Raw genomic sequence first — 23,048 nt, 5'->3', positions numbered from 1 at the left:
CCAACAGATTTGCTCAAGACCCCTGGTCTTAGTCTGCGGCAGAAGATAAAATTTCCACCAAAAATACCAGATGTGCAGTGTGCTTAACTCAATGAGATTGGTGCAGAATTATGTATCCTAATCATTGGATGTTACTTTTTGTGCTGTAAGTTGCCGTTCACCAAGAGTGTCCTCAGCATAGGTGCCCCTGCAAATGCTGGGATGATCATGAAAACCCCCAAGACAGAGGTTTTCAACCGTTTCGGGTCCATGGCTCCCTTGATCAACAGCATTCTTCCTGTGGCACCCCTGTGAGGCTCAGGAGCCCAGTTATGTCACCCCTTGCCTGCAGAGCTGGCAGCCCCTCACAGCTTTTTGAACAACCTTCCTTGTGGAGTGTTCCATCAACCTACTTTCTCCTCTCCTTGGGAGTCCTCTGGGCAGCCGCTGCTGCTACCCCCTGGTCTCTGAGCTGCCCCCATCCCAAAGAGAGGTGCCTCCTCACTCTGCCCCACAGGAGTCTGCAAAGAGGATGCCCCCAGCCTTAGTGGAGACTGGCCAAAGGTGAACATGAGGCCACCGTCTAATGCACCTTGGGAGGCAGCAGTGGGCGCCACTGTACCAGCATGGCAAAACGGCTCCCCTTCAGTGCCAGAAACTCAGGTCCCTGGTAGGCACTGCACACAGCAAGCACAAGAAAGGCAACATAGTGTCTGCCTGCCTGCCCAGCCTCCCACTTGGCTGTCCATTCCCAACAGCAAGGGTTGGTGGGCTGGCTACCTGGGCTCCCTCACTTGCTTGCTTATTCCAAGGCCACTTCGGTTCCTGGCAACACCCCTTCCCTTCCCCAGGGCTACAACTGTTTTGCACAAAGTTATGGCAACTTGGTTGGGCTTTCAGAGGATCTCCTGGGTGCTGTGGCTTTTCCACTCACCAAGGCCATGTTAAAAACTAGGCTGTGGGATACAGTGGTACCTCGGGTTACATACGCTTCAGGTTACAGACTCCACTAACCCAGAAATAGTACCTCGGCTTAATAACTTTGCTTCAGGATGAGAACAGAAATCGTGCAGCCGCGGTGTGGTGGCAACAGGAGGCCCCATTAGCTAAAGTGGTGCTTCAGGTTAAGAACAGTTTCAGGTTAATAATAATAATAATTTATTTTTACCCCGCCCATCTGTCTGGGTCCCCCCAGCCAGTCTGGGCCGCTTCCAAGAAAACACTAAAATACAATAACCTATTAAACATTAGAAGCTTCCCTAAACAGGGCTGCCTTTAGATGTCTTCTAAAAGTTTAGTAGTAGTTATTTTTCTCGTTGACATCTGGTCAAAGAGACCAAACCTCCAGAACGAATTAAGTACTTAACCCGAGGTACCACTGTATTGACCACCAGGAACTAATCTCAGCTGCGGAAAAAAACATGTTCCCCTCTTTATTTCCGACTCTCCTGGGCACAGGAATTTAACCTTAATTATTTACAATTTTTGTTTAGCCCGCAAAAAAGAAGGGCTTTTTCACTGGCTAGGTTCAATTGTAATCATTCTAACCTCCTTTGGGGTAGGTTTGCAGGTATGGCAGAAGGAGACAGGATCTGCCCATGTGATGCCCACCTGGTGGAAACTCTAGCTCACATGGCCCTTAATGGTAAAATATATGAAGATCTCCGCCATATATGAAGATCACCGCCAACAATTCTTAGACCACCTATGTATCCCAACATGGAAACCAGAGACAGAGGTTATACACTTCTTATTACAGGGGAGAGACCAGGAGCTCACCAAGACAGTAACCAAGTTCCTCTATTTAATTTTCTGCCACTGAAGTACGCTACAGGACCCTGCCCTTGCCGGAGTCCCACAGAGGTGAAAAAGATTGCTCACCTCTTCTTCCCTTTGGCAAATGACTGTACTGTTGAAATGGCAATGAGATTGCATTGGCATATTTATTCTGAATGTTTGTAAGTGATGCCAATAAAGTTTTGAGGATGACGATGATGATGAGTTCCTGGCAACCAGCACCCCTTGGCCAGCCCCAGAGGTACATTTCGCCTGAGGAGCTTGTAGCCAGGGTTGCTGCAACAAACAGCTGTTCAAGCCTTTGGGAGGCAGAGACATGAGAAGGCATCAGAGGAAGGAAGGGCAGGAAAGAGGAATAGAGGTCAGTGTTGCCCGCAGAAGCCCTGACCATCATTCAAGGCACCCCAGGATGCCATGGCACACTGGTTGTAAACCACTGCCTTAAGACATCACGGTTTCTCACTTGGTCATGGACGATTCCAAATCCATTGGGATCCTTACCAAAACTTAGTTAGTGCTTACCAGGCTTTGGTGGGTGGACACTAGGAAGAGCTCTATTTCTTTGCCGGAAGGCAGCAAAGAAATAACCCACAGCCACCTTGAGCAGTTCTTAGGTAACTTACCGTATTTTTCGCTCTATAACACGCACTCGACCATAACACGCACATAGTTTTTAGAGGAGGAAAGTCCGTAGGCATGCCACCTGTAGGCATTCCCTCCATAACATGCACAGACATTTCCCCTTACTTTTTAGGAGGAAAAAAATGAGTGTTATGGTGCAAAAAATACGGTAAGTTCCAGACCCCCTGCTGCTGCCTGCCGAAAGACAAATTACTGGAAATGTGTTAAAACCAGTAGAATTTTGCCAATATTTTCGCAGGACAAAGGTGGGCCCATAAAACCAGGGACAATTTCCTAGCACACCTTTAACTTGTTTCCAGGTATGAATATGCTTGCAGGCACAAGAATATGGAAAACTGAATGATTAAAATTCCAACAAGTTCTCTACACAGCTTCCAAACAAGGAGAAAAGAGATATGAAAGCATCAAATACTCATTTTTGCCAGACGTTCCCTTTACCTGGCAGCATTTAAAAAGCAATTAACCAGAAGTCCAGTGGCTACACCTAGGCTTAAAAAAGCATGGCCAGCAAGAAAATGAACCCATTTGGTGCAAGATTAAACCTTGGTGCTCTTGGGCACTAAATGAGCAAGAGATAAGAAAGCATGAAGTAAAACTGTCTGCTTTGATGAAACACTCTTTGGAAGATTGAAAATTTTCAAGAGCACATAAAGGAGCGTAAAACTTTAGAACGAATGCAAGATAGTAAAGAATTAAACAAGTTATAACCCATCCTTGCACAGTCTGTGACCCATACCAAGTCAAAAGCAGCCAATCCGTCATGGTGGTCCACCAGCAGCTGAATAAATCTGTCTAGGCCTGCAGATCAGGAGGGACAGAAAATGCTAGCAGTCTATATCAACGACACATGCCTGGTAGGCTATGTTAGGCCTGCTGGATCCCAAATTGTCCTGGCTTCCTGCAACCTGCACAAACAGCATATTCTTTGGACTTTGGCTCCTTCATATCCATGGCATGTTGTATTTCAAATTTGGGGTATATCTTTAGTAGGGATGTAGTGATCTGTCAGTTTTGGTTCTCTCGGTTTCTCTTTCTTCCATTCTTAAATCCCCCACCCACCCAACACATTTCTGCAGTAATTTTCTTTGCCAGGAGTAGACAATATGATTCCCTCCAGAGGTTGTTTGTCTCCAACTTCAATTAAGATAAAGGTTAAGGACCCCTGGAGGGTTAAGTCCAGTCAAAGGAGACTATGGGGTTGTGGTGCTCATCTTGCTTTCAGGCCGAGGGAGCTGGTGTTTGTCCACAGACAGCTTTTCGGGTCATAAACCACCTCTGGCACAACGGAACACCGTGATGGAAACCACAGTTGACAGAAATGCCATTTACCTTTCCACCACAGCAGTACCTATTTATCTACTTGCACTGACATGCTTTCGAACTGCTAGGTTGGCAGGAGCTGGGACAGAGTAACGGGAGCTCACCCCGTCACAGGGATTCAAACCACTGACCTTCTGATCGGGAAGCTCAAGAGGCTCATTGATTTAGACCACAGCGCTACCCGCATCCCTGTCCAACCTTTACCAACTTGAATTAGCTGCACCCAACATGGTCAATGGTCCACCAACAGCTGAAGACCCCCTCATTGGCTACTCCTGTGCATTACCATTTTAGGCAGTTTACTGTGAAATCCTAACACAGAATCTGCAAGGAGGAGGCAAATCCTGGGCAGTTCCAGCTGAGCTGTGGCTATGCCAGCGTGACATTGTCAGCCAGTAAGTCCCCCAAAGGGGCATGGATGTGTTGGGATGGGACAAAGAGAGACTTCTATTCATTCCAAACCTCTTACACCTCAATCAAGTCACCTGAAAACCCAGTAGAACTTTGCTAGCAAAAAGTGTGGTGTTAGTCAATCTCTCTTGGACTATTGCAATGCGCTCTACATTGGGCTACCTTTGAAGGTGACCCAGAAACTACAATTAATCCTGAATGCAGCATCTAGAGTGGTGACTGGGAGTGGCCACCAAGACCATATAACACCAGTCCTGAAATACCTACATTGGCTACCAGTATATTTCCAATCACAATTAAAATGTTGGTGCTGACCTTTAAAGCCCTAAACGGCCTTGGACCAGTAGACCTGAAGGAGCGTCTCCACTCCCATCATTCAGCCCAGACACTGAGGTCCAGTTCTAAAGGTCTTCTTTTGGTTCCCTCACTGTGAGAAGTGAGGTTACAGGGAACCAGGCAGATAGCCTTCTTGGTAGTGGCGCTCATCCTGTGGAATGTCCTCACATCAGATGTCAAGGAAATATGCTTGATGTTTTATCGCGTTTTTAATAGTGTGCTTAGAGTCACCCAGAATGGCTGGGGAATCCCAGCCAGAAGGGCAGGGTATAAATTTTATTATTATTATTATTATTATTATTATTATTATTATTATTATTACTACTACCACTACTACTACTATTATTATTACTATTACTATCTTTTAAAGGCTTGTTTTTTCTTGGCCTGGCTCAGCTGCAAGTAGCCCCACTCCTGAACAGAGTTTGTAATCAAGGGTAAAGTTTGCCAACTTAAGACAGATGATGATGATGATGATGATGATTGGCATTGCTGACTGCTTCGGGTTAGGATCAACAGAACAACAAAAAGAGCAGTCAAGTCCTACTGGTTTAAACAGGGCTTATTCTATGTATGCATGCATAGGATTTATTATTATTATTGTTGTGTTGTTGTTGTTGTTGTTGTTGTTGTTGTTGTTGTTGTTGTTAAGGGTTTTCTTGGGGTACAGAAGTACATACATCATCTCAACATTCAGATTATAAAGTCCTTTTTACAGATCAGCTATATTCGATGCTAGACTTCAGTAACGTGCATAGTATAAGGTTGGGGGGGGGAATAGGTTGGGGGAGAAATTGGGGAGCAAGGCAGCTGCACTGACTTGGAATTTAAGTCTTGCGTGGCAAGACCCTCAAGCCAACCCCCCATTAGCATAAATAAATTCACAGAGACACAGAATTTTTGTTTAAGGTTATTGGGCAATTTTTTTGGCCACAACTTTATTGATTACAGGAAATGAGAGCGGTATTGGCTTAGGCATTGGCAAAAGACTCTCTCTGACTCCTGCCCCCTTTGCAGAAAGTTTGTAAGGGTAAACCACCTGAAGGGAAATTGCTTCAGGGGAACCTGTGGGCATCTCCCCTGGTGTTCCCAGAGGCCTGGCATGGCCCTAGCCCCTCAAGCGGATCCAGGCCCTGGATTCCTTTAACGGAATACCCTTGAAATGGGGGGGGCAGGTGATGGCTGATCTCCCCCGTCCTCCACTCAACAACAAGCCAATGCCTAACTGCCAAACCTTACAAAGTTATGACGATTGCTAAGAGGTAGGCAAAAACCAAGTGGCCCATGCCAATTCGCCAAATGGAGAAATTCCTAACCAGTCTCCAACCCAAGACAGGCAACCAACCAAAGTCCAAAGTGAGGCCAAAGGACACTTAAATTAAAGGGAGGGTGGGCGGGTGTTCGGTAGCGCAAAGCAGGTGCCTGGCACACGTTGCACTGCCACTTTTATACATTCCCCCACGATCACCCATTCAAATTGATTGGGCAATAGCCCTGGGTGATCATGGTGCCACCATGGCGTGAGGGTGATGGCTCCACCCACGCCAGGGTGGGGGGAGGGAAACACCAGGTTGAGGGCCTGCCCGCAACCAGGGCCATCTATTAAGATGATCCCACTTACTGAACAGAACGAGACAACAGAAATCCTATGCAAGCTTACTTTGGAGTAAGTTCTTGGATTCAGTGGTGTTACTTCTGAATAAGCAGCCAAAAATTTGTGCTATAACCTAGTTAAAATAAAATGTGCAATCAGCATTTCTTCCTTTGCTGCATATACAGTGGTACCTCGAGTTACAGACGCTTCAGGTTACATTCCCTTCAGGTTACAGACTCCGCTAACCCAGAAATAGTACCTCGGGTTAAGAACTTTGCTTCAGGATGAGAACAGAAATTGTGTTCCAGTGGTGCGGCAGCAGTGCAAGGCCCCATTAGCTAAAGTGGTGCTTCAGGTCAAGAAGAGTTTCGGGTTAAGAACAGACCTCCGGAACGTATTAAGTACTTAACCCGAGGTACCACTGGTACCTCGGGTTAAGTACTTAATTAATTAACTGTTCTTAAGCTGAAGCACCACTTTAGCTAATGGGGCCCTCCCGCTGCCACCGCACAATTTCTGTTCCCATCCTGAAGCAAAGTTCTTAACCTGTGGTACTATTTCTGGGTTAGCGGAGTCTGCAACCTGAAGCATCTGTAACCTGAAGCGTCTGTAACCTAAGGCACCACTGTAGTTACTGAAAGGAAAAATTATTCAGTCTGTGTGAATACATCTTTTTTATTTTAAAAATTTATGCATTAACTGCATTTGTTGAACAAAAAACCTAGAGGTTATTAATGTCTCCACTATAACACTGCCTTCATGTCTCTCTATTGAAGTCTGCAGTTGTAAATACTTTGTACAATCCGGCTGGCAGGGTTGGGGGAGGGCAGAAGGCATTAAAAACAGACACAAACTGTGCCCAAAGGCTCTCACTTTATGACATGCAGGTTGCCTCGAGGAGCAGCAGAATGAATATCAGACATGTCTGATCACTTTAATGCGATTTATTAGCACTGAAGCCTTTGAAGCAAACCTCCCTTCCATCTTCTGCCTAGAAATAACAAAGAGCGGCTGCCACGGGCTTTCTTGTGGTTTTGTCCCACACAGTTTACCAACAGCTGTTCTGCAGAAGCAAATGTTTCATCGTAACTGGAGTGGGTGTTGAAGTAACTAATATCCAATGTCCCCTAGCAGACGAGGGCTGCTTGGCTTCAGGAAGAAGCTTCACGTTACCAGGAGATGCATGGTTGCTGCATATCCAAACATAATGTGTAGTGAGGAAAGGCAACGCAGTGCTATTTCATAGGGTTTCAGCTGCTGCAGGTTTTCGTCATCTTTTGAGTGATTTAAAAACACCACTATTTAAATGTGTTTTTTACTGCAAATTTTAATATAGTCTGATTCTATTGTATCATATTTTGTAAACAGCACAGAGGTTTTCTTCCAGTCAAATAGTATACAAATTTTGTTAAATAAATACATTAAATTAATTTTGTTCTAAAACTGCTTTAACCTGGGAGCTGATTGTGGAGCTGAGCTGATTGTGGAGATAATAATAATAATAATAATAATAATAATAATAATAATAATAATAATAATAATATAATTTATTATTTATACCCCGCCCATCTGGCTGGGCTTCCCCAGCCACTCTGGGCAGCTTCCAACAAAATATTAAAATACAGTAATGCAACAAACATTAAAAGCTTCCATAAACAGGACTGCCTTCAGATGTCTTCTAAAAGTCTGGTAGTTGTTGCTCTCTTTGACATCTGGTGGGAGGGCGTTCCACAGGGCAGGCACCACTACTGAGAAGGCCCTCTGCCTGGTTCACTGTAACTTCGCTTCTCACAGTGAGGGAACCACCAGAAGGCCCTCAGAGCTGGACCTCAGTGTCCAGGTAGAACGATGGGGATGGAGACACTCCTTCAGTGTCTGGTGGCTTCTCCTCCTCCTGCCACATAAGGGGAAGACAGGGGAAGACAGGGGAAGCTGCCCCCAGCCAGTAAGAGGAGCAGGAGCCATCAGCCATTGAAGCTGTGTTGCTGCTGCATTTGGCTCCACCTCCTAGCTCCTCCCAGCATCCTGACATCACGCACACAGCATCACACACAGGGCATTCTCCCCGCCCTCCTCTCCCTTGCAAGTTGGCACCTCTGATCTTGGGTTTGGATTGCACTGTTCAGCGGGGATCCTCAGTAAATTTCCTTTGTTGCCATTTCAGTCATCGCAGCGAAGCAACAAAATCTTGGGATTTCCAGTTAAGAGAATCAAGTGATGGGAAAGACCTGTGCCGCAGCCTCTGGAGAGCTACTGCCAGTAATACTAGATGATTCCAGGCTGTAAGGAAAAAATAATCTGACCTGATAGAGTACAGCTCCCTATGTGACTAACAAACCATGGCAAGAAGTTGCACAAACCTGCCAGAAAGCTTTGGAGACATAGGGCAGGGGAAATGACTTTCACAGCATTATCAATTCATATCCCTACGCAGCAGAACACCTACTGTTGTCAAGAGGCACCCAGCATGCTAGCTGTATCCATTCTCATTTCATTGCAGCATCCTGATTTGAACGACAGGTGACAAAACCGTTTCTGTATTGTTACTCACTGTGGAAATTCACTATTTAGAAAACAAAAAAAGGATGAACATTTAGGGCCTAATTGCACAGCTCCAATAAACTCCTCTCGTGCTCTGTAAGCTCAATGAAATAACCCAGTGGGAACACTTTCATGCTTTTTTCTCACTTTTCTTTCTGCAGACCTTCTGAATTTAAAATATTTTAAACTATATTAAATGAGATGCAATATATTCATCTTTTATTTGGTTGCCTGAAATGTTACTCATTGTTCATACCACTTTCATATTGAAGGCTTGAGCTTCTGTTAAAGAGAGCACTTCGATTTTTCACATTATGGAAAATACCATATTATTATGATGAATGTGATTTCACTGTAGTCATAGGTCCCTTTGGGAACCTGCTATTTTTGCAATGAGTAGATTCCTCCACCCCTGTGAAGAATTGCTGAAAGAATAAATAACCCACCATCACTTTCCTTTTGTTGTTGTTGTTTAAATCCTCAGGTGTATATGACTCATCTGTAGCAATTTTTGCACATGCTTCCCTGACAATATCCAAAGCCTCTTTGAACACATTTAATGCATCCATTCTTAATGCTCTTAACAGTGCAATGTTGTGCTTTTGAACCCAGAAGTAAGTCCCACTGATTTCAGTGAGATTTACTCCCTAGTAAGTCTTGGCAGGCTTGCATCGTAATTCAGGTATGACCTGTTAGTGGCTCAAGGTTTGATTCAGCCTATTTATCTGAGTGATTTGCCCACACACATACTCAATGGCTCAACCAAATTTTAATCAACAGGTGATCAATAGATCAGTAGATGATAAAATATATTCACTCACGAGGCAAATAAAATTATTAACTGGAAGCAATAGTTCAGGGAATAATTGGGCATATAGAAAGGGGCCAGCCATCAACACTGCAGCTATACCACTATAAAAGGTAAAGGGACCCCTGACCATTAGGTCCGGTCGTGACCGACTCTGGGATTGTGGCACTCATCTCGCTTTACTGGCCAAGGGAGCCGGCGTACAGCTTCCGGGTCATGTGGCCAGCATGACTAAGCCGCTTCTGGCGAACCAGAGCAGTGCACGGAAACGCCGTTTACCTTCCCGCCAGAGCGGTACCTATTTATCTGCTTGCACTTTGACATGCTTTTGAACTGCTAGGTTTGCAGGAGCAGGGACCGAGCAACGGGAGCTCACCCCATTGTGGGGATTCGAACCACCGACCTTCTGATTGGCAAGTCCTAGGCTCTGTGGTTTAACCCACAGTGCTACCCGCGTGATACCACTATAATAGCAAGCAATCACCAACAGCCTGGTGCAGAGCTAGCTGCTGCTTCCTGCTGCTGCTTTTGTACCCTGCCAACCTCCCTGTAGTCTTGTCCCTCTCTGTCCTGATAAGCTGTGAAGCTAATGCAACACCTCTATCACTCATGGGAAGACATTTCTGGTGCTGCTGAAGCAAGGGTTTACATCCCAAATGTTCTGGGCTCAAGTAGCTCATTCACCTTCTTCACCTTGAGGAGGAACCTAGCTCCTGAACCTTTGCTATCCCTCATTCTGTCATACCATTTGATAAAATGAAACAGGTGTAGACAGTTGTTGTCATCCCATTCCCAGAGAATGAGGTACTTAACAGGCATAGAGAAAGCTTTTATTGGATCAACTAATGTGTATTGCCCCGGTAAAAGACATCATCTTTTCTATCGTATATAATTTATAAATTAGATAGCACTAATGTAATTTTCAGCTAGATGACTCAATTAAGAAAATATCACCACTTTCTTCTTTAGAGGGTTTTTTCTTCCAATGGGTAGGAGGTGGGGAGTAAAAAAAGAGATACATGTAGGTTAAAAAAAAATAAAAAAATACGAATAACCTCTTTTCCCCACTGAGCTGGGACTATTGTAACCATAAATACACCACCTAATGCCTACAAATCTAATCTGCACTCAGGAGGTTGCAGTGTGTAAACTGAAAAATTCATTATAACCATTGTGGAAAGCCCTATGGAGCATGCACAGATTCAAGTTCAATTATAATGTATTTCTACATGGCAACACCTCCCAAAGAAATGCAGTGTCGCACATAATTATACAGAAACTAGAGATAACACAAAAGACCATCTGTAAGCTTTGAACAGATGTAGCTTTTGAATACTTGGGCTTATCTTGCACTTGAAAATACAAACCTGAAAACAAGTGGGGCTTACCAAAATATCAGAGGAGGAGCGTTACTTAAGAGAAGCCTGTTTAGAATGTCTCTAGAATGCACAATGTTTTATGCTAAATCAATATGTTCAGTGTGAAATTGAGCATCATTGTTGCAAGAATTTCACCAGTTAGTTTTTTTGTTTTGTTTTTTAAAAAACATTTTCTATCAATTTTAATGAGAATTGAAATTGCATTCAAAAATTCTCAAAGAGGGAAGAAAAAATTAGTGAGATTCTCAGGGGTGGGGTTCAGGGCTTGCCTTACTCCTGAGGTTAAGGGAGGTGGGTTGTGGGTGTTCTTCCCTTCATTCTACAAATCTTGTTTCTGGTACTCTTCATGGGAATCTAGCTCAGCTTTTCTGTCAGCATAGGAAGCCAGGAGAATTACCTACCATGCAACTGACAGTGGTTTCTTCCTTTTGGGGGTGGGTGGGGAGGAATGAAGCCTTTTTGCATTTAAAGAAATAGCACAGTTTTTTAAAAAATAAAGTTAAAAGCAAGAATTTTCTTTAAAATCAATATAAATAAGTAGACAAATCTCAGGCACTTGGTTGCCAACCTCTACAGGAGTTCATTTCAGGTCAAGAAGCACAAGCAACTGGGGAAAAGGAAAGAAAAACACACACCACCATTGGCCAACTCACAATTGTAAGGTAAGCTCAACCCCATGCTGCAGAAATGCTAAAGAGGCCCATGAATGAGGCATAATCATCATCATCACCACCATCCACCTTTTCACAGGGAAAAAAAACCCCAATTTCAAATCATTTAAGGGCAGGTTTCACTAGAGTTATCCATGACCAAGACCAGGATTAGTTGCCTTAAAGCAGGCATCCCCAACCTTCGGCCCTCCAGATGTTTTGGACTATAATTTCCATCATCCCTGACCACTGGTCCTGTTAGCTAGGGATCATGGGAGTTGTAGGCCAAAACATCTGGAGGGCTGCAGGTTGGAGATGCCTGCCTTAAAGGCTAAAAAAGATATTGATGGAAGCAATCTTTCCCATTTCAATAACAGGGGTGTGTGTTTGTGGGTGTTGATTCTGATTCAGGAACATGGTGTGGGACAGGCTAATTGTTACAGCACTCTTCTTCCTAGGCTACATTAGTGCACGCACACACGCACACACAACATCTATGCTGGGTTTATGTTAAAGGAACAATCACAGTTAAACCATTTGTTTGGCCCTAAGTTGAGCAATGATGGGATACCGATTGGCGTGGGGAAATGGAAGAGCAAAAGGTTTTGACGATTCAAATACACGAGACACTAGACAAGAATTTGGTCTGTTTGCCATGAGCAAACTCTGGACAAAGGGTGAAACCGAAGACAATCCAACCAGGCATGCATCAGTATGCTAGAATATCTCATGCATTACTGCCTGATCACTATAGAAGTGTCTAGATTAGCCAAGCAACAAAAAGAACTCTTTTGCGTTGGTTTTTTGAGGACATTCTTTTTGTCTTTAGGCACACTAGTTCCTTGCCCCACATCTCAAACCTGTGTTGTGCATCTCCCACACTGCTAGAATGTGTTCTTTGGTCTACACCACAGAGCAACAAACATTTATTATTATTATTATTATTATTATTATTATTATTATTATTATTATTACTACTACTACTACTACCGGGCTCTGTTTCTTGATTATTTCATTCAATCTGAAATTTTGGTAGAGTGAAGAGGCATGCAGGGTGGGGTGGAGCTGCAGACAGGTGGCTGTTGCTTAGAGGGGAGGGAGAGGGGAAAGTTGCCAGGGAGGTCAGGTCAGTGTAAACACACTGGCAAGGCTGCCAGGTTGGTTCCACCGGCACACTTGCACTATGCTGACCTCCTCACCACTTTGCCCCTCTCCCTCCCTGTACGCAACACTGACCTACATGCAGGAAAGCTACCATAGTAGCTCTGAGCTATCTGATGGAACGAGTCCGTTCTGCCCCAAATTTTCAGAACCTGGCGGTCCTACTCACCTTTCATCCACACTCTCAAGAAATTGTACAAACTGAACAGGTGATGGGAACAGAACTGCATTCCTCCTCACCATGCATGGCCTGGCCTTGATTCTGGACATCTGAACTAACATCCAGTTGCAGTGAATGCAAAAAAAGAAAAAAAAGAAAAAGAAAGATGGCATGTAGAAACACCCATCCATGGCTATCTGCAAGCCTATTACACTTTATACCAGTCACAGGCAAACTTGGCCCTCCAGATGTTTTTGGACTACAGCTCCCATCATCCCTAGCTAACAGGACCGGTGGCCAAGGATGATGGGAGTTTTAGTCCCAAAACATCTGGAGGACTAAGTTTGCCTATGCCTGCTTTATACTGAACATGGTGGGACAGGATGGACCAAAATGAGAGAATAGTATACCATCTGTCAGGATGTTTGACAGATATAGTTCACAGATTTTAATAATGCCATACCTTATCACACCTCCCATCACGATAAGCACACTTAGGATCCGACTCATTACTTTTCAATGTGTGACTTAATAGAATCTTTGTTTTGGGATTTCCCTCCCCCCCCCCTTGAAGAAGGAAATGGTTTTATTTTACATCAGGTGAACAAGATTTGCTATCATTTCAAAAGAAAGATTATGCACGAAGCAGCCAAACCTCCTGTCCTACATAAAACACTGACTATATTTTACAACAGTTAAATTTACTTTGTATTTGATCCAAATTATTCCAACCAAATTGCATACAGTTAACATAGCTTTCTTTTTTCTCATGGGTTAGTGAGATGTGGTTAAGCAGAGCTGTGCCTTAAACAGAGATCACAAATGATAAAGACATGGCCCTGTTTCTGCGACCTTCTTTAAAAACTCCCTGCTGAGTCACAGTTTTAAACATCAAAGTTGTAAAGAAGTCTTAAATTAACTCCCTTTTATTAAGAAATGATTGACAATATTTTCTTGATGGAAAATGACTCTAGCAAGGCGCACAGTTAACTAGTAATGCCAGAATGGGAATTAAAAGACGTTACATGTAGAACAATGAGTTTATATAAATAGAACTGCTGGGCATGCTACGGAAGGAAGGAAGCTCTCTTAATAATCTACTCAAGTTCATGCTTGACTTTGGCATTAAGGGAGCCTTGTTAGTCACTGCTGAGCCAAACAAGGCAGTCCCGTGGCCTGCTTTCTGATCACCAAGGCTGCTTTTCAGATGTCTATACACACCACAGCATGAATCCTGGTGTGTGAAGTGAAGTAATGCCAGTAGGCCAATTAAACTTGCTGATGTATTTGCAATAACAGCAGCAAGTATATTATTGGCCCAAAAATGGAAGCAAGAAGAATTACCGCCGATTGAAGAATGGAGGATGAAGTTAATGGACTATGCAGAACTAGATAAATTAACAGGAAGCATTCGAAACGGGAGGGACCAGAAATTCACGGAAGACTGGAGTAAATTTACAGACTATTGGAAAAGTATTTGTGAAGATCAGATGATGTTTGTAGTTTTGCAAGTAGTTTTGTGAGTATTATTGGAAGTATTGCAAAAATGGAGAAGGGGAAGGATGATTTGTTAAGAGATGTAAAGACAATATAAAGTTAAGAAATGCATAAGAAGTGGTTAAAACGGTGGATCATCAGAGGTGCTGATGGAAGTCTAAAAAGATTGTATAAGTTTTGTGGTACATTTTATAATTTATATGTTAAAATCAATAAAAATTATTTTAAAAAATAAAAAAATAAACTTGCTGATGTATTTATAATTAATGATATATTTCCTTCCTCCTCTAGAAAAGTTATTCAATCAGCTGTTTCTCCAACTGCACCCTGCCCAATGCACACACACAACCATCGGACACAACCTTGTCTTCCCAATGTCTACCTCACCACCTTTGGAGCAAGGTCCCTCAACCATAGGAATGAGGAATCAATGGCCCTCCAAATATAGTTGGGCTACAAGTTCTACAAGTTCCATAATACCAGACCTTTGGTCATGCTGCCTGCGACCAATGGGAGTTGGAGTCAAGCAACTTCCGGAGGACCACAGGTTCTTCATTCCTGCTAAACGCACACAACTGTGGAAACCCTCTCCACCCCACCCCCCACCCCAAGACAAAGGCACCTACATTTTGAGACCCAAACTATGCTGAAGTTCTCACCCTGGGCCAGCAGGGGGATACTGTAGATAGTTATGCAAATAAGGGATCAAAAGTGACATTCAGTGATTGGATACTTTTAGAAAACTGTTACAGTTACATTGTACTGGAGCTCTATATAAGCAGGCTGACTGAACCCTTCAGTTCAGTTCTGTTCTGGCCTGTGAATAAACAAGAGCTGTTTGAAGAATCGCTGTGTCGTCTGATATGTTCACCCACAACTTAACATATGCCACTCTGAAATCAGACTTAATTTCACTCCCTTTAGTAAATGCATACTTTTCTCCACCTATGTACTGACCTGATTTGTTTGCACAGAGTTATATGGCACCCACCGTTGACTGAGAATTCATTCAGATCTGTTTGCAGGGTGCTTAGGAAACATCACAGCACACAATTGTTATCTCACCCTTCTTCAGTTATTATTAGTAAACCTCCACGTCCCACTTTGTCCGGCAAAGTTAAAAGACCTTGCTCCCTTGTTTAAACTTTATTTATATATTTCCCAAATCAGTTACACTGCTCTCAAGCTGAATTAAGCCAGGTAAGCAAACTGTGGCTATTAGAAGCTGACGTAGCAGTCTCCAGCCCATTAATTAATCTTGCTGAGTGGAGTGATCTCTCCTGAACTGTTTTCCAAGGTATATCTCGGACTTTAATGCCACACTGCATTTCTAGCAGACACATACAACCATGTTTTGACTTCCATCCAGATGCTCTGTACCAACTTTGACATTTGAATTTCATGAGATGACTACTACGGAAAGAAGTGTGTTGGGCAAAAGGACTCCAGCAGTTCACAAATCCAATACCAAACTGACCTAGATGAAGAGTTCATTGGTCAAGCAGAAGAGTTTGAGTGATATATAGCAATACATAAATCCTGACCGATAATTGTCACCTCATCATGCTTCACCAGACCTATTGCAAAATCTGTATCAGAAGTCCCATCACTGAGTATGTGTGCAGTCTTTAAAATTTAAATATGTCCCTTTTGAGAGTATTTTTAAATAAATAAATAAATCAGGTCACTGTGGAAATAGAACAGACATGGATCAGCAATGGACAGATTCACACATCCATGACAATTCCCAACCTTTCATATGCTAGGATACAGAAACTACATTTATCTACAACACAATTTCAGACCTCTCTGAAGTTTACATAAGTTAGCTTTGTTTTAATTCCAGCATTATTTAGGTTTGAAGTAAGGGTTTGATCCAGATTCCACCATGCTTACAGTAGATATATTGAAATAAAATAAGACATAAGTTCAATGACTAAGGGCTACCTTTGCTTTGCAGGTCCATGCTTTAAAGCTCTCTTTGAAGATCCCTATCTGAAAGCTTTTTTTGCCCCTACACTTTCCCTGGGAAAACCTTTACTTTACCACTGATCAGAAAACGTGAATCACCATTTGTTTTGATTCAGTATTAAAGTGTGTGTTCTCCTGGGGAAAGCTGTGGGGCAAAAAAAGTGTTTGGGCACAGACCAGGAAAACACAAACCTGTGCCTCAAAAGCATGGGACAAAAGGTAAGTGTGGATGAGCCCTAACTGAAGTTCCGTCGATTTCGGTAAGCATGATGAAGTCTGGAGCCAGTGAAGTGAAGGACATGAGGCAGGAGTTGGTAATGCAGGTGAGCTGTGCACAAGCAAGCTGCCAGCTAGCTCTGTGGAGGCTCCTTTTATTGACACAGTATGCAAACCCAGACACATACATTTTTGGCTGTGACCTTTACACATCTTCCAGTCCCGAGATTGTGGAGTGGTACAAAGTTATTTTGGCACCTGTTTCCCCCGTGTCATTTTCCCCTTGCACAATGTATGACGAAGGAGACAAAGGTCTCAGAGACAAAGGTCACAGGCAGGACACGGCAGACTACTGACACCGCAAAAGGTTAGACAGAGGGCAAGATGTTCAGACAGCTGTGGCTTTATCTGTGAGGGGGAGTGTACACCGCACCCCAAGGTCACACGTGCAGACAGCTGAGTCTGCCCGTCGGTGGGAGTGTGCTCCACAACCCAGCTATCATTCCTACAAACCAGCCCTATGTGTTTGAAACCCAACACTCCTATGTGTGGTGGAGTTGTGTTTCCCTAGAAACCCTGCAGCTGGCACGTGCGCAAGGCAATTGACCACAATGCATGCATCTAGTGATGTTTGGTTCTTTCTCTTTCTCTTTCACCATTTTCTTATTTTAACCCCCCAAAAACTTCTTATTATTGTTAATGCACAAAAAATACAGGCACCATATAAACACTGACCTGCAGCAATGACCAACAAGCCACAAACAAGTAAGGGAGTGGGCAAACTGACTGTTCAGATATCTGAATCTGTGGTATATAGCAAGGACTGGGCATAATTCCTTATGTTTGGATAACTGAATTTTTGCATAACAAGGGGATGGATAGTGCGACCTGAATATACTCATGTGATTGGTCCCACCAGCACGGCTCTGGGCCTGTAAATATTCCGAAAGCAGAGTGACCCCAGGGCTAAATGGCTCACACCCCACTCCTAAAATTTATGAAGAACCTGCTTTCCTTTTTTTGGAAACATCACTGACAGAGCTTATACTATAGGAGCATCTTCTTCATTTATACATGGCATCTACTCCCAATGCACCCACCAATCATATTTCACTGATTCATTTAATATCATTTTGGGGCTGTTTCTTCGCTAAGATAAGAATTCCATAAACAAGACCTAAACTTCAAATTGTGCTTGTATACAGTTTCTATTAACCTTCAAAGATGACCTTCTTTGCCCATAAGCCTACCATTTATTTTACACCGATTTATCTGTCATTTCGTAACTCAGTTGTCCTTGACTATTATATCTCTTTCATCACACTTAGCTTTGCTGTACACTCAGTGTACAGAAATATACCCGAAGTTTCACAAAGTTCTATGGGACTACTCAAGAGAAAGCAGTAATGTGAATGGATGTATTTCTGGCCAGAAGTCTCTACAAAGCATGGATTTAAACAATGTGATCTATCATTAGGATTGAAAATCCTATATAACAATACAAGGAGATTGCCATTTGTCAACCCCTATTCTAAATGGACTGTTTAAAATGTGCACAACAAATTACGTTTTATTTGCAAAATATGAGGAAGTTATCCCCTCATTGGTTTCAATCCAAAAACCTTTAGCGTCAAACTCTACATAGAGATTCTAGCTGCAGGAATAACCCACCTGATTTTCCAAAACTGTGCTTCACTTCAATTCCTCCTGAAGCAGGAATTTAATTCATCCTAGGCTGATTTAATGCATGACTCCCAGTTGCTAATTAGTCTTTAGAGACCATTCGAAGTATGTCAATTATCTCCGGTCTAAGTTTCATAACAACAACACTAAAAAGAACAAAGGGGAGGGGGAGAGATAAGGTCACCTTGCTTCTTCATTAATGAACAATTGTGAAAAGTTTCAGCTAAAGGGAAGCTCAAGACAATGTGGTGTGAGATCTTTGGATAGAAATATGGTACAGCTGTGTGGCCCTTAGAAAGTGCAGCTAGCCATATATAGAATGTGACCTAAAGGCATCCTCATCTAATTGTTCTCTCTGGGCAATAAGAGCTTCTCAGCAAAGGAACCTACGACAAAATGTCAAGCTGTATTAGGAGGCTCATTGCATGAATGATGTCAAATCTTTGTTATTTATAGAACGACCTCGCTGACTCACTTGCTCAAAATGGTTAGGGTACTTCCATGGCTTAGAAAGCAGAAATTTAAAATGCACATAGGCTGTGTGTAGATTTAAAGCAGATGACTTCCTCCCCCCCCCCAAAAAAAAAAAAAATTCCGGGAACTGTGGTATGTTAAGGATGCTGGGAGTTGTATCTGTTAAGTTGTGGGTGAACATATCAGACGACACAGCGATTCTTCAAACAGCTCTTGTTTATTCACAGGCCAGAACAGAACTGAACTGAAGGGTTCAGTCAGCCTGCTTATATAGAGCTCCAGTACAATGTAACTGTAACAGTTTTCTAAAACTATCCAATCACTGAACGTCACTTCCGATCCCTTATTTGCATAACTATCTACAGTATCCCCCTGATGGCCCAGGGTGAGAACTTCAGTACATAACAGTATCTCTCTAAGGGGTCAACTATGGTTCCTAAATGTTTTAAACATATAGTGTACATGCAGCCATAGTCTATGAAAGGGGTGGGGGACTTGGGATCTTTTAGATGTTGTTGAATTCCATCTCCCATCAGGCCCAACTAGCATAGTCAATAGTCAGGGTCAGAGATGATGGGAATTGGAGTCCAGCAAAATCTGGAGGACCACACATTCCTTTCTCCCATAAAATAGGGATAACATTAGTTTCTCCCTCAATATCATCACACCACCAACAACAGAAGATTTTGGGTATGTATGAATTAATCCAAGCCACCATGATTACTGAAAAAATCTAAAAGTTGGAGATTTTTATATATCTATTTTTATACCTATATCTGCAAACCCAAAGGTCAGGCAGGACTTAAAAGCAAATCAAGCCTCTCGTGGGAAGAGAAAGAAGACAGCAGACCTTCATCAGGTTAGAGCTCCATGCAGCAACCATAACCGGGAGAAAAATTACCAACTGGGTTGCAGCCTTCATTGAAATGAATGTCTCACCTCCACATGTGCACAAGATATGAGCATGCGGATTCATGTAAGGTGATGGTTTCAGACTCTATGCTGAGAAAACTTATGGTTTCTTGGGGACTTCAAATGAGTAGATTGGCATTTACAGACAAGGTCAAAAGAGTTCTGTGTTTGTTTTAGGGTATAGCCTTAATTCTTGCAAGGCAAAAAAATAGCTAATGTGTGGCACACTAGATGATGTTGGACTCAAACTTCCATTAGCACCAGTCAGCATGGTCAATGATCAGGGAGGATGAGAGTTGGAGTCCAACTGATGAAGCCCAGGATAGTGAAACAAGGCCAATATTCCGGAAATCCTTGTCTTAGACTTTGTGAAAGGATTTTGTGGAGCTGTAACAACCTTTCATGTGGATGGTTTGGACTTTATGAACAGGTGAAATGGACACTATTACACTATTACACTATTACACGGATGGACCTTATGCATGAACTGACTAGAGAATGATCTAATCCACTGGGTCTTCTGCTTTGTTTGTTTGTTGAACTTTATGAGTTACTTCTGCTGAAATTTACAATTCGATACTATGAATAGTATATCTTATTTATCTAAGAACACAGCCGGTTACGTCTCATGTGTTTATTGAGTATGCTTTACGTGACCATAGGTTTGTTTGCTGTTGCTGTGTCTATTGCAGACAAATTGCTGTAAAAAGTTTTCCTAGAGGGTAGAAAGTCTGGAAACTACTGGCGTCAGCAATAATTCTGTATCCTTCACACAACGAAAGCCATTTCAGTAGAGCACATTTTAAATATTCTTCTTTTCCCCCTCCCCTTACATACTTAGCATTTTCTATTTCCTAGTTGCTAAGAGAAATGGAGTTAGATAATTCCTTTCTGATATACTGTGTATGTAATGAAGAAGACATAAAATGATTCTGAAGTTGCTAGTAGTTTACTTCAGTTTTCTTTCAAATCTTGATGAGCATTTCCTTTACTGCAATTATGAGTTATTTTAGTCAAGAAAAGCTGCAGCATAGGAGAAAAGAAAAAGCAAGGGGAGAGAAAAATGAAAAGATATTATGTAATGACTTAGTACTGGTTTAACAGTAGGGGCGGAAAGACATTATGAAGTATTCATCACAGTCATCTTCCTGCAACAGACAAAAAAGGTAAGCATGGTACCGAAATTCTCCTCATCTGAATTATTTTTAATGGATTTTGTCATTTTGAATGATGCTGTCTTGTTGCTGAAGGGGAATTGATCTATTCAGAATCATCCACTGTTCTGTTTTTCCCCTTTATATTACCAACATTCATATGTGTGTTGATAAAACATTCTAAACAAAGCCACCTTGGTGTGACTGTACATATGGGTGCATCACGAATCCTTGTGCATAGTCCAAAAACAGGACTGTATACTCAGTAAAACACCACATGAATATTGATGCAATCGTGTGTACTATCAAATCGCTGTCACTTTTTTGTAGAGTTTTATCAATGTGAGCATGCAGATCCATAACACAGAAGGGTGGACAAATGGAAGTGTAGGCAAGAGAGAAATGCGCAGAAGATATTTTTATTTGAATGGGCCAGACATATCCTCCCCCCCCCCCATGGTTACATTCAGATCTGTTTCCCTGGCCCCCAGCCATACAAAAGCACACTCAGTCAGACACTTGCCTGATCTGTCAAGGTGGACATCTACATTGCTATCCAATCTTGATTGTCCATGAATCAACATTCTAATGTACTTGCATGTGAAGACCCCCAAAACCTCCTAAATAAAGACACAGTTGACACCAATATTAGTTTAAGGTTACGGGCATAATTCTGGCCACAACTTTATTGATTACAGAATGTGAGTGGTTTGCTTAGGCATTGGTTTGACTAGCTATATCTACACCTCTGGCAACTGGACACTGGCAGAAGTCAGTATGGGTAAACATCCTGGGGGAGCATTGGTCCTACCACAGATGCAACCTCACCCCAAATGATCCCAGGTGCTCTGGCATGGTCCTAACCCCTGGAAGGGGATCGGACAAAAGCATGGCGAGCACCTGGATTCCTTTAACGGAACACCCTATCGCACATTGGGAGGGGCAGGTATGACAACCTCCCCTCCACCACACCTTGAACCAATGCCTAACTGCCAAACCTTACAAAGTTGTGACGATTTGCTACACGGCAAGCAAAACCCAAGTGGCACCAGCCAATCAGCCAAATGGGAAAATTCCTACTGGGCCCCTGCCCCAAAGCAGACGACCCACGAAGGCATATCAACGTCATAGCAAGACCCTAAATATAGGGAGGGTGCGCAGGTGATCCGATGCACAAGGCGCTAAAAGGAGGCTCAACGTAATGTGCGGCGATATAAATAGGTCCTTCAGCTGCTTATTCACACCAATCCATTGGCCGGAATTACCCCAGCAACCAAGGGATTCAGTCGGGTTGTTGTGGCTATCCAATCGCTCCCACCCACACAAAAGATGAGGTCAGTCTTAGTTATCTCACCGCAACACGTGCCCTCTGTGAAGAGGACACGATTTGCCATTTAGTGGGGCCACAGATGACCTCTAACAATGCATAGCAAAAACCCTTCTTAAAGATTTTGTGGTGTCTGGGCTGTAAGATATCTTTGGACTTATGCTCCTTTTCAAACATGTTTTGTAAGATGTTTGTGTGCCTTTTAAGATTCCAGAAGAAGAAGAAGAAGACAACAATGCCTGTTTCAAAGATAGTATTCTGCTTCACAATCATGGCTATTCTGACTGTGAAAGGAAGGTAGGAATGATGCTAGAACAGTGTTTCCCAGTGTTGGGTATCCAGCTGTTTTTGCACTACAACTGCCATCATCCCTGGCTAGCAGGACCAGTGGTCAGGGATGATGGGAATTGTTGTCCAAAAGGAGTTGGAGACCCAAGTTTGGGAAACACTAAGCTAAAGGAACGGTGGTGATGCTACCACCTAAGGCTTCAACTACATAATAGATTCCTGCATTCCTTAAGCCATGTTTTTCCTCTGGATGAAAAGCACAAATCTGGTGCAGAACATACTCCAGACATCATCATGAACAAGTCGTCATCTTGCTTTCTATCCCATTACTTCTCCTTTTGACTCCTAAAGAGATATTCTCAAACTTAGACGTCAGGCAGAGCAGCAGGATGCCACATGAAAGCATCTTCTCCTGTTTAAAGCATTGTCTGTACTTCTGCCTTAAATCAGAAATTTAAAGTCAAATATCTGAGAGCAATGTTTTGGTTGAAATGACTCCAGCGTTAAACAAGGAACAGAATGACTAAAGAGAGATTTAACCAGAGCCAGTTAATGATGTGGCTTTTTAAAAATGGGTTTTTATTCTTAAAGAGTTGTGCACAAAAGAAGCCTTTTAAAATACAGCACAACCCCCACAGTATGCTGTTCAAATGTATGCATGCAGGATCCAAATATCCCAGAAGCTTCTGCACACAAAATGTTTTCTCCCAAAAACCTATTATTCTTGGAATAGGGGATTCCCCTGCTG

At 42.8% G+C, this 23,048-nt stretch overlaps 1 protein-coding gene across 4 annotated transcripts in view; it reads right to left on the bottom strand.

Annotated features, from left to right (window-relative positions):
• Positions 1–23,048, bottom strand: part of CDH12 (cadherin 12) — a 601,545-nt gene that overhangs the window by 520,652 nt on the left and 57,845 nt on the right. Inside the window, exon 1 of one of the 4 annotated variants that reach the window (XM_083519264.1) lies at positions 18,134–18,155. The exons of the other annotated variants lie outside the window; for them this stretch is intronic. The gene's annotated coding sequence lies outside the window, so the exon portion shown is untranslated. Of the gene's footprint in view, positions 1–18,133; positions 18,156–23,048 lie in introns of those variants that run through there. 4 annotated transcript variants of the gene reach the window in all.

The sequence above is a fragment of the Podarcis liolepis genome, assembly GCF_965112155.1.
Source record: "Podarcis liolepis genome assembly, chromosome: 8".
Lineage (NCBI taxonomy): Eukaryota > Metazoa > Chordata > Lepidosauria > Squamata > Lacertidae > Podarcis > Podarcis liolepis.
This window is presented reverse-complemented; position numbering and strand designations above follow the sequence as displayed.